Source organism: Oncorhynchus mykiss, chromosome 7, assembly GCF_057628025.1.
Source record: "Oncorhynchus mykiss isolate SJ-2025 chromosome 7, ASM5762802v1, whole genome shotgun sequence".
NCBI lineage: Eukaryota > Metazoa > Chordata > Actinopteri > Salmoniformes > Salmonidae > Oncorhynchus > Oncorhynchus mykiss.
The window spans coordinates 66,940,250-66,952,726 of NC_143028.1; the positions used below are offsets into that span (position 1 = coordinate 66,940,250).

Consider the following 12,477-nt stretch of genomic DNA (forward strand, 5'->3'; position numbering starts at 1 on the left):
GTGGCATTTCCTGCGGAAGTAGCGGTACTGAGTTGACCAGCTGTATTTTTGGTTTTAGAAGCTAGCCAACTGGGATAAGGAATAATAAAACATTCACTCGCTAGATGTTGAAATTGGAGTCCTTCGATCATAAACCTAAAACTAAATCAGAATGTTCCTGTCACGAGATGGTAGTTTCCATTGCCTCCCAAATGACGACAAAGTGAAAAGAAATGGTCTCAAAAACAACAATCCTCGTTTCGCTTTGTTGATAAAACGCCAACGCACTATAACCCATACACAACACTCTCTGGGTTATGGGACGCCGCCTCAGCAGGAGGGTTGACATACATGTCACAAGAATAGGTAACGTTATGTCGACTAGTTTTGATATCGCGTGTTTGTTAGGGTCTGAAATTAATCTCTTTAATTTCTACCAGAATTATTTTTTGCCACTTACGAAATCTATATTAAACGCTTTATAATTGTAAACACTGAGTCAGTGGAAGGCTACCTGGCATTAGAAATATGGTACATATTGTGTAACCTTTAATCCATGATTATTCTTAATTTATAATAATATTAATAATAAACTACCTGTCACAGCCAACATTTACCCTGTATTTGGCAGGTGTTCTAGCTAATAGATACAGAATATTTGTTTTGAAAATATTAAACCTAGTCTATGTATCCCACTGGGTTTAGAGTGCTTATTTGCAGTAGTGAATAGTCTGATAAACAATATAAGTAAGGCACAGGGAGTTAAAAATGTTAAAGTTAAAAATGTTTTTAAAGTATCCCTAATTAGTGTATTTGCTTTTCCAGGTCTTTACCAAATAATTTCATGAACTAATCATCTATATTCTTATTCAACTAATCATCAACTGCAGATGAGTCTGGTATGGTAGAGGTTTCTGAGGAGCCAGGTTCTAAGCCAGGTTTCAAAGGCCTTCCATGATACCCAAACACAGTGGTCAGACCCAGCAATGGAGTACCACACCTACTCCAAAGGACCTATTATCACATGTGGCATGACAACTGCATCAGCCCCTGAGAGGTCACTATCTATTGCAGATGTTACAGTGAAAGATGATGCAGACTGTCTGCTGCACACAGGGATTCCACTACTAGAATTCAACACTCTTGTGTCTTGCTTCCAAGGTTTTGCCCCCACATCAGCAATGCCAGTTGTAGACCAAATTCTGTTGACCCTAATGAAACTTAGACAGAACTTTGTAATTGCTGATTTAGCAAGACACTTCAAAAGGTAATCTGGTCAGGTCAGTAAAACATTGAAATTCTGGATAGATGTTATTGCTGAGCACACCAAGGATCTCATTCCATGGCTGCCTTGTGGAACAATAAAGGCTGCCATGCCACAGGTTTTTCAGGATCATTTTTCAAACACAACTTGTGTTATTGACTGCACAGAATATGTTTTGCAGAAGGCTAAAATCTGGACTCAAGAACTGAATTTTACAGTCACTAATATGCCAGTAATACTGTAAAATATCTAGTTGCAACTGCTCCATCAGGAATGGTTGTGTTAATTTCAGAGGCTTATGGTGGGAAATGTAGCGATTCTCTCACAAACTGTGCCAATTAGTTTGGTCCCTAAAATTGACAACATACTTAAAATGTGTGCAGCTCTTGTAAATCTGAGAGGAGAGCTTATTTCTAGCAAATAGAGACTGTCTAACACAATCAACATGACTAACATGCACTGATCGTTTATGAATTACAAAAATTTACATCACTTTATTCCTATTAATGAATTACAAAACATTGTCAGCATTTGTAACATTATTTTATTCCTACTGTTAGCTCTATTTGTTTTAAATCATTGTTTTGTCAGCTCACACAACTGCCTGTACCAACTTGCCTATTTTAACTGGTTCTGTCTAATGAAAATGTACTTTGTCCTATGAAAAATAAACTGGTGACATCATGACACTGTTTGTGTAGGTATATCTCTTAATAAATTGATTATCTAATAATAGTATATTTTGTATTTAATATATTTATTAAAACAGTACTTCATGAAGTAAGTGCATGCTCAAACTAATTGAATATGCTGGGCATACACAATTCAATCTACTGCTCACTCCCATTTACTTAAAGAGCTCCAGGTACTTTGGGCAGAGATGTATCTTCTTTTCAGCCAAATCATCAGCCAACCTAGGTAGTATCTGTAAAAAGTAGAACTTCTGCAGCTGTTGCACATGTGTTGTCTTTATCAAATGAAATGTCCACTTCTATGTGTTCGCTTGGTGTCCAGACGACCAGCTTGCAGCTCTGTAGGCCCCGGCACATCATGGTCACTTGTGTCTGAAAGAAGGAATAAGAAAGCACATTGCAACAAAATTCTGATTAGTATGATTTCACAATACAATGTTCAATACTTGTAATCATACAGCTAATAATCTATTTTCTTGAAAACATTTATACCCAGCTTAAGGTAGTATCCATCTTTTCTATTGGGGTGAATTAGGTACTGTCCATCATACAAGCTTTTGATGTCACCATTTGGCTGACTCAACAATTATTACTTGATCTCAAGGAGCTGTGTTGCATCAAGGATCCCATCTGAGCTGGCTCCCAACCAAGGACGGTCAGGGTGCACCACCAGGCCTCTGTTCTCCACAACATGCCCTCTGCTCTCCAGGAGTGTGATGACATTGACCTCATTTGCTTTGCCATACTTTGTTGCTGTATTGCCAGTGAAGGTTGGGTACAAACTGGTGCTCTTGTGCTTTGGCAAAGTGGGTGGGGTTATATCCTTCCTGTTTGGCCCTGTCCAGGGGTATCATCGGATGGGGCCACAGTGTCTCCTGACCCCTCCTATCTCAGCCTCCAGTATTTGTGCTGCAGTAGTTTATGTGTCAGGGGGCTAGGGTCAGTTTGTTATATCTGGAGTACTTCTCTTGTCTTATCCGGTGTCCTGTGTGAATTTAAGTATGCTCTCTCTAATTCTCTCTTTCTTTCTCTCTCTCGGAGGACCTGAGCCCTAGGACCATGCCTCAGGACTACCTGGCATGATGACTCCTTGCTGTCCCAATCCACCTGGCCATGCTGCTGCTCCAGTTTCAACTGTTCTGGCTGCGGCTATGGAATCCTGACCTGTTCACCGGACGTGCTACCTGTCCCAGACATGCTGTTTTCAACTCTCTAGAGACAGCAGGAGTGGTAGAGATACTCTTAAAGATCGGCTATGAAAAGCCAACTGACATTTACTCCTGAGGTGCTGACTTGCTGCACCCTCGACAACTACTGTGATTATTATTATTTGATCATGCTGGTCATTTATGAACATTTGAACATCTTGGCCATGTTCTGTTATAATCTCCAACCGGCACAGCCAGAAGAGGTTCCTCTCTAGGTTTCTTCCTAGGTTTTGGCCTTTCTAAGGAGTTTTTCCTAGCCACCGTGATTCTACACCTGCATTGCTTGCTTTTTGGGGTTTTAGGCTGGGTTTCTGTACAGCACTTTGAGATATCAGCTGATGTACGAAGGGCTATATAAATACATTTGATTTGATTTTGATTTGATACAAATGCTAATTTATACATTTTTTTGGGATCTGTGGTGTTTCGTTTGGGGACTCGTTTCACTGTGCTGGCTCTTAGACGTAGTTTCCTAGCATCATGTCATAGCTGTGAAGCTCACGATTATGATTTTTCAATGCCGATACCGATTATTGGAGGACCAAAAAAAGCCTATACCGATTAATCAGCCAATTTATATTTTTGTAATAATGACAATTACAACAATACTGAATGAACACTTTTATTTTAACTTCTTATAATAGATGAATAAAATCTATTTAGTCTCAAATAAATAATGAAACATGTTCAATTTGGTTTAAATAATGCAGAAATACAGTGTTAGAGAAGAAAGTAAAAGTGCAATATGTGCCATGTAAAAAAGCTAACGTTTAAGTTCCTTGCTCAGAACATGAGAACATGTGAAAGCTGGTGGTTCCTTTTAACATGAGTCGTCAATATTCCCAGTTAAGAAGTTTTAGGTTGCAGTTATAGGAATTATAGGACTATTTCTCTATACCATTTGTATTTCATATACCTTGACTATTGGATGTTCTTATAGGCACTATAATCTCGGGAGTTGATAGGCTTGAAGTCATAAACAGCGCAGTGCTTCAAGTATTGCGAAGAGCTGCTGGCAAACGCAGGAAAGTGCTGTTTGAATGAGTTCTTACGAGCCTGCTGCTGCCTACCACCACTCAGTCAGACTGTTCTATCAAATCATAAGACTTAATTATAATATAATAAACACACAGAAATATGAGCCTTAGGTCATTAATATGGTCAAATCCGGAAACTATCATTTCGAAAACAAAACGTTTATTCTTTCAGTGAAATACGGAACCGTTCAGTATTTTATCGAACGGGTGGCATCTCTAAGTCTAAATATTGCTCTTTGTGACGTAGAAGTCCGTCACTGGCCGCGGGCAGCATTTGGGTCTTTAACGCACACACATATTCATCACTCCTCCCTGCGCCATTATACCATAAGTTAACAATGTGGGTCGACACACAAATTAACTTCTGTCTTGGTGCAGGCATTTCACACATGTCAATGTTCATATTTGAGAGATACAATAATTATTATACTTATCAATGTTGTGGATGAGCGCATTGTTTGTTTGTTCTGTTCCTCTCTCTCCATCTCTGTAGCTTCCGGGTATGCTGGAAAAGGACCCGAGCTAAGGGAATTGGGTTGGCTTTATAGTGCCTGTCCCAAATGGCTCATTAATGCATATGGGCATATTGAAAGATATTGTCAGTAGTGATGTAATGTTGTGAATGTTATGTTGTGATATTGTTTAAAACCGTGTTGCAATGTATATCCTTTAGTATGTTTAGTTCATGGAAAATGTAGGATTGTATTGTTAATTGATTAATTAATTAGGGTTAATTGTTCTGAGGGGAGGGGCTAGCCCTACAAAAGGAGCCTCTCTCCAGTCTCTAAAGAGGGCATTTTTTGGATTGAGCTGTGGATGGGGCAGCATTGTTTTTAAGCTGTCCCATAAGGTAGACGTTGATGGCAGTACTGTTGTTTTTGTTCCGGAATCACTTGTAAATAAACACCTTTGCACAGAAGAACTTTTGCGGCTCCGCCATCTTTTTATTTTGATAGAGGTTAGGTTATCCAGTTTAGCCTTCTGGCCTACTCTACGTGACACTCTTACATTGCACAACCTTCAATGTTATGTCATAATTATGTAAAATTCTGGCAAATTAATTACTGTCTTTGTGTAACGGATGTGAAACGGCTAGCTTAGTTAGCGGTGCGCGCTAAATAGCGTTTCAATCGGGGACGTCACTTGCTCTGAGACCTTGAAGTAGTGGTTCCCCTTTCACTGCAAGGGCCGCGGCTTTTGTGGAGCGATGCTTAACGATGCTTCGAGGGTGACTGTTGTTGTGTGCAGAGGGGCCCGGGTATGGGCGAGGGGACGGTCTAAAGTTATACTGTTACATTGATGCTGTTGAATCGGATCACTGGTTGCTGCGGAAAAGGAGGAGGTCAAAAGGGGGGTGCGTGTAACGGATGTGAAACGGCTAGCTTAGTTAGCGGTGGTTCGCGCTAAATAGCGTTTCAATCGGTGACGTCACTTGCTCGTGGGTGTCAGTTGTTGATGTGTGCAGAGGGTCCCTGGTTCGCGCCCGGGTATGGGCGAGGGGACGGTCTAAAATTATACTGTTACATTTGTTAGGAAGAGTCCGGGCGGCCCAAACTGCTGCTTGCACAGAACGCAAGAGAGGTGACACAATTTCCCTAGTTAATATTGCCTGCTAACATGAATTTATTTTAACTAAATATGCAGGTTTAAAATAATATACTTGTGTATTGATTTTAAGAAAGGCATTGATGTTTATGGTTAGGTACATTGGTGAAACGGCAGTGCTTTATTCGCGAATGCGCTTGTTAAATCATCACCCGTTTGGCGAAGTAGGCTGTGATTCGATGATAAATTAACAGGCACCACATTGATTATATGCAACGCAGGACAAGCTAGTTAAACTAGTATAATAATCAACCATGTGTAGTTAACTAGTGATTATTTTAAGATTGATTGTTTTTTATAAGGTAAGTTTGATGCTAGCTTGCAACTTACATTGGCTCCTTGCTGCACTCGCGTAACAGGTGGTGCAATGTGATCGGTGTCCAAAAATGCAGATTACCGATTGTTAAGAAAATTTGAAGTCGACCTAGTCTGTACGGGGGATAATTTGATGTAGGCCTCATAAAACATTGTGTACTTCCTACAGGTTAGTGTTATGCTGTGTTCTGTGTTACACAGTGTGTTCGTGTGGGCTGAATCATGTTGGCTTGGGCTATTATTCTATATTTTTTTGAATGTGTGCCATGATACCTTTCCCCTTTCGCACCTCAGGAGAGGCAGTGTGAGCGGACTGACTCTGAAGCTGATCAAGGCATCAGTGACAGAGATGCTGGATACTGTCTAATGACGACTATGTCAACGTGGCCAGGGTGCGTATGTCTGATAATGTGGTACTTTCGTTAAACCAGGGATTGATATTTCATTGGTTATACATTTTTTAAAATATATATATATATATATATATATATATATATATATATATATATATATATATATATATATATATATGTGATACATGGATATCAACATAAAACATGTTGCACAACCTTAAACAACACAACAAAACACTATCATATGACGGTTATACATTTGTTAATAATCAACCCCTTCCCTTCCTCTCTCTCTAACCCACTGTCTTTATCTCTCTAACCTGCTCTCTCATAGTCTTTCTTCAAACTCTCTTCTGCTCTGTCCTTCTCTCTCCTGCCCTATTTCAGTTTAATGAGAAGGCAGAGGCAGTGGTCCCTTGCTTCAAACACCTGGTCCAGGCCAACGTTCGCAACAAGAAGATCTTCAAAGAGACTGTGCAGATCATGCAAGCTAAAGGCACCACAGACTGCAAGTCTGGTTTCCACTTTGCCTTCAATCAGCTACTAAATGTAAATGACTCAAAGCTCAACACTCTGAATGACCGCACTATGGACTAGTGATGCCCAATTCTTTGTTACTACTATAAATTACATTTAATTATAGATAACAGACCAGTAGAACATATAACAGTGGCTCTCTAGGAGTAGACAGTGTTATATATGGAATGGGTGATCCTGTTTGGCTTAGTTGGTAAGAGTGTAACAGTTTTTAAAGTACTATGTGAATTTCACCAGGTTCATATATTAATATGTCGTGTTGATTTGTTATTATGCATGCTTGCATCCTGGGAGAAGGGGAGTGTGTACTCGTGCTCAAATCATTGATCTGCAAAGTCCACGTTGATGCACTGGGAGGTAGGCACGCTTTTTCTGTCTTCAGAAAAGTTTGATTCTTTTAAGTACAAAGTCATACACACAGTGTTTTGTTCATGAATAATAATGTATATTTAGAGGTTGTTAATGAATTAATTATAGGAGAAACGAGACCAAGATGAGACTCTGGACAAGGCGGATACGGTATATTTGAGGCATTTTAATCTAGCATAGTAATATCTGGCAAACGTGCAGCACGGCTCCTATCGTCCACTCTTAGGGAGGTTTCGGAAAAAGAGGGCGTAACACATATTTGGGCAGTACATTTATACATTGAAATGACGTAGGTAGATTCTAGTAGTCCTGGCTCCTGGTTGGTTGTTCGTAGGTGATAGACAGTCCTCTCCAGCCTGTTGTCTGTATCTCATTGGTTCTTGACAGAGTTCTTTGTCTTTGTAGCCCATCCCAAAGGGTTTGGAGCAGTGTATATTCATGGGTTATCCATGTGTTTAACAACAGTCCGTGAATGCGTCATTACATGTTTTAATATGTTATTACAACAAGGTCACTCGTAAGTGGATGCACTTGTAATTGTACTTTTTAGGATGATCTCAACATTCTGAATTCAACATATGGTTAATAGCTAGTTAAGGTATTAGCAGGCTATTGTATGTGTGAACGATGGCTAGCTCCTCGAATGATCCCAGTCCCTCCTATTGTGCATCTGTTGTAGAAAGAGGCGACGATCCGCAGAACAGATGTGCTCTACAAACGTTTTATTTCCTTTTGGATGCAGATGCACGATGCAGAGAGTGAGTTCTGCTTAATTAAAACTACCTGATCAATCAATCAATCAAATTTATTTTATATAGCCCTTCGTACATCAGCTGATATCTCAAAGTGCTGTACAGAAACCCAGCCTAAAACCCCAAACAGCAAGCAATGCAGGTGAAGAAGCACGGTGGCTAGGAAAAACTCCCTAGAAAGGCCAAAACCTAGGAAGAAACCTAGAGAGGAACCAGGCTATGTGGGGTGGCCAGTCCTCTTCTGGCTGTGCCGGGTGGAGATTATAACAAAACATGGTCAAGATGTTCAAATGTTCATAAATGACCAGCATGGTCGAATAATAATAAGGCAGAATAGTTGAAACTGGAGCAGCAGCACAGTCAGGTGGACTGGGGACAGCAAGGAGTCATCATGTCAGGTATTCCTGGGGCATGGTCCTAGGGCTCAGGTCCTCCGAGAGAGAGAAAGAAAGAGAGAATTAGAGAGAGCATATGTGGGATGGCCAGTCCTCTTCTGGCTGTGCCGGGTGGAGATTATAACAGAACATGGCCAAGATGTTCAAATGTTCATAAATGATCAGCATGGTCGAATAATAATAAGGCAGAATAGTTGAAACTGGAGCAGCAGCACAGTCAGGTGGACTGGGGACAGCAAGGAGTCATCATGTCAGGTATTCCTGGGGCATGGTCCTAGGGCTCAGGTCCTCCGAGAGAGAGAAAGAAAGAGAGAATTAGAGAGAGCATATGTGGGATGGCCAGTCCTCTTCTGGCTGTGCCGGGTGGAGATTATAACAGAACATGGCCAAGATGTTCAAATGTTCATAAATGATCAGCATGGTCGAATAATAATAAGGCAGAACAGTTGAAACTGGAGCAGCAGCACAGCCAGGTGGACTGGGGACAGCAAGGAGTCATCATGTCAGGTAGTCCTGGGGCATGGTCCTAGGGCTCAGGTCCTCCGAGAGAGAGAAAGAGAGAAGGAGAGAATTAGAGAACGCACACTTAGATTCACACAGGACACCGAATAGGACAGGAGAAGTACTCCAGATATAACAAACTGACCCTAGCCCCCCGACACATAAACTACTGCAGCATAAATACTGGAGGCTGAGACAGGAGGGGTCAGGAGACACTGTGGCCCACTCCGAGGACACCCCCGGACAGGGCCAAACAGGAAGGATATAACCCCACCCACTTTGCCAAAGCACAGCCCCCACATCACTAGAGGGATATCTTCAACCACCAACTTACCATCCTGAGACAAGGCTGAGTATAGCCCACAAAGACCTCCGCCACGGCACAACTTAAGGGGGGGGGGGGGGGCCAACCCAGACAGGATGACCACATCAGTGACTCAACCCACTCAGGTGACGCACCTCCTCCAGGGACGGCATGAGAGAGCCCCAGTAAAGCCAGTGACTCAGCCCCTGTAATAGGGTTAGAGGCAGAGAATCCCAGTGGAAAGAGGGGAACCGGCCAGGCAGAGACAGCAAGGGTGGTTCGTTGCTCCAGAGCCTTTCCGTTCACCCTCCCACTCCTGGGCCAGACTACACTCAATCATATGACCCACTGAAGAGATGAGTCTTCAGTAGAGACTTAAAGGTTGAGACCGAGTTTGCGTCTCTGACATGGGTAGGCAGACCGTTCCATAAAAATGGAGCTCTATAGGAGAAAGCCCTGCCTCCAGCTGTTTGCTTAAAAATTCTAGGGACAATTAGGAGGCCTGCGTCTTGTGACCGTAGCGTACGTGTAGGTATGTACGGCAGGACCAAATCAGAGAGATAGATAGGAGCAAGCCCATGTAATGCTTTGTAGGTTAGCAGTAAAACCTTGAAATCAGCCCTTGCTTTGACAGGAAGCCAGTGTAGAGAGGCTAGCACTGGAGTAATATGATCAATTTTTTTGGTTCTAGTCAGGATTCTAGCAGCCGTATTTAGCACTAACTGAAGTTTATTTAGTGCTTTATCCGGGTAGCCGGAAAGTAGAGCATTGCAGTAGTCTAACCTGGAAGTGACAAAAGCATGGATTAATTTTTCTGCATCATTTTTGGACAGAAAGTTCCTGATTTTTGCAATGTTACGTAGATGGAAAAAAGCTGTCCACGTCTATAGTCTCAATCAACCTCACACAACGCAGAGTTACAGCGGTGCAGTATAGCACCGGTTACATGTGTGCTTCTAGACCCGGATTCATCGTTGATCGACGTCAGCTCTATCACCGCTACGCTGCTGCTCTAGAGACTAATTATATCATTGAGGTACTCTTGCCGCCTTGTGGCAAAAAGCGGCACTACAGTCTTTTTCCTGTTTATTTTATTTCTGTCAACGATGTATTGAGAGCGCTGTTTATAGTTAACCAACATAGAAGTGTGTTCATCAACAGACATTTTAACGTAACATTAGTGGTTTTACAATGGTGATGCTGGGAGTGGGATGTTTTTCTCATACTCTGATCAAACCCCTGTAAAGTGTGTAGGTGCAGGAGGTTCCCCCATGTTTTGCTCCACAAAAATGTTGGATGAAAGCCCTTCATCTATTGTTAATCCAAATGCCCCTGTAGATGGTCTAGCTGAGCTGGTCACTCAGCTAGCCCAGGAAATAGGGAGCTCCATTAGGGAATAACTACAGAGTGGCAGGTCCAGTACTTATGAGCCACCAGTAAGTACAGAAAAGATAAGCGATCATCATTCAGAGTCAGTAAGATATGTAGATCTCAGTCAAATTAAGTTTATCATGCAATCAGACATAAAGGAACCTCCTACATATAGAGTAGATGGTACAGACAAATGCTCCATTCATGAATGGGAGGAGTTGATGAGAAGATACTTGAGGAGGAAGGGATGTCCTGTTGGGGAACAATCACATGAGATGATTAGTCGATTATCTAGCAAAGCAAGAGACATGGTAAAGATACATTTACGCAATGAGACAACAGTTGATCCTACAGAGAAGCCAGAGATTGTATTTGACATTCTGAAACAGAATTTCAGCGAATTGGCCTATTCATGCATGCCCTTGGCTGATTTTTACAATACTAAACCTGTACCCGTAGAGCCTGTTATGGAGTATTGGGTTCGATTGAACAAGGCCGTAGATGTCGCTGACTAGGGCCTAACCTCTCTAGGATAGGGGACGCTAGCGTCTCACTTGGCCTAAAGCCAGAGAAAATGCAGCGCGGCAAATTCAAATAAAATGATATCAAAATCAAACTTTCATTAAATCACACATGTAAGATACTAAATTAAAGCTACACTCGTTGTGAATCCAGCCAACATGTCAGATTTTTAAAAGGCTTTTCGGGCGAAAGCATAAGAAGCTATTTATTATCTGATGATAGCACAACAGTAAACGAAGAGAGTAGCATATTTCAACCCTGCAGGCGGTACACAAAACGCATAAATAAAATATAAATCATGCCTTTGACGAGCTTCTTTTGTTGGCACTCCAATATGTCCCATAAACATCACAGTTGGTCCTTTTGTTTGTCCATATATATCCAAAATGTCAATTTATTTGGCGCATTTGATCCAGAAAAAAACAGCTTCCAATTTGCGCATCGTCACTACTAAAATATCTCAAAAGTTACCTGTAAACTTTGCCAAAACATTTCAAAATACTTTTGTAATACAACTTTAGGTATTTTTAAACGTTAATAATCGATTAAATTGAAGACGGGTCTATCTGTGTTCAATACAGGAAGAGAACAAACCAACGCTACTTTTCAACTCTTGCGCAACTCTCAACAGTGTTACCCAGTTCCTAGATGGCCGTACTTCTTCATTGCACAAAGGAATAAGCTCAACCAAATTCCAACGACTGGTGACATCATGTGGAAGCGGTAAGTTACCTGTAAACGTGTTCCAAACATTTCAAACAACTCTCCTAATACAACTTTAGGTATTTTTTTACGTAAATAATCAATACAATTTAAGACGGGATAAACTGCGTTCAATTGCGGATAAAAAAAACAAAGTGGAGCGAGCATTCAGTTCGCGCGCCCCTAACAAACAGTACACTTCACTCGACCCTCGTTCTGAACAGCCCTACTTCTTAATTTCTCAAAGGAAAAACATCAACCAATTTCTAAAGACTGTTGACACCCAGTGGAAACTATAGGAACTGCAAGCAAGTGCCACATGAAATCTAGGAATTGGGAATAGAGCCAACCAGGAGGAAGGGGGGTCCGTAATGACCCTAGGTATCTGTGGCCACTACCAATGTAAACTAGCTAATGTTGAGACTTAAAACATAAAATTGGTTGATATATATTGGCCGGAAAACGTAAATTAGAAGGCAAAATCTAATAATAAAATTATAAGAGAGTAGGTCAGAGACATAATTATATAAATATAGATTGCCTGTCGAAATACGTTTTGGAGGGGATAGTC

General features: G+C 41.3%; 3 long non-coding RNA genes across 4 annotated transcripts; 2 read left to right on the forward strand and 1 right to left on the reverse strand.

Annotated features, from left to right (window-relative positions):
• The first annotated feature begins 5 nt into the window (after positions 1 to 5).
• Positions 6 to 5,099, forward strand: LOC149982643 (uncharacterized). Its single transcript, XR_016497417.1, has 2 exons — positions 6 to 345; positions 2,977 to 5,099. It is a non-coding gene; the product is annotated as an uncharacterized LOC149982643 (long non-coding RNA).
• Positions 1,765 to 4,692, reverse strand: LOC149982644 (uncharacterized). Its single transcript, XR_016497412.1, has 2 exons — positions 4,611 to 4,692; positions 1,765 to 2,307 (listed from the first exon to the last, which is right to left on the reverse strand). It is a non-coding gene; the product is annotated as an uncharacterized LOC149982644 (long non-coding RNA).
• Positions 5,100 to 5,338: 239 nt separating the features above from the next.
• LOC110528446 (uncharacterized) lies at positions 5,339 to 8,154 on the forward strand. Of its 2 annotated transcripts, none has more exons than XR_016497413.1 (5): positions 5,339 to 5,761; positions 6,395 to 6,492; positions 6,788 to 7,002; positions 7,288 to 7,347; positions 8,102 to 8,154. It is a non-coding gene; the product is annotated as an uncharacterized LOC110528446 (long non-coding RNA). The 2 variants fall into 2 exon arrangements; XR_016497414.1 differs by lacking the exon at positions 5,339 to 5,761 and adding an exon at positions 6,114 to 6,269.
• Positions 8,155 to 12,477: the final 4,323 nt, after the last annotated feature.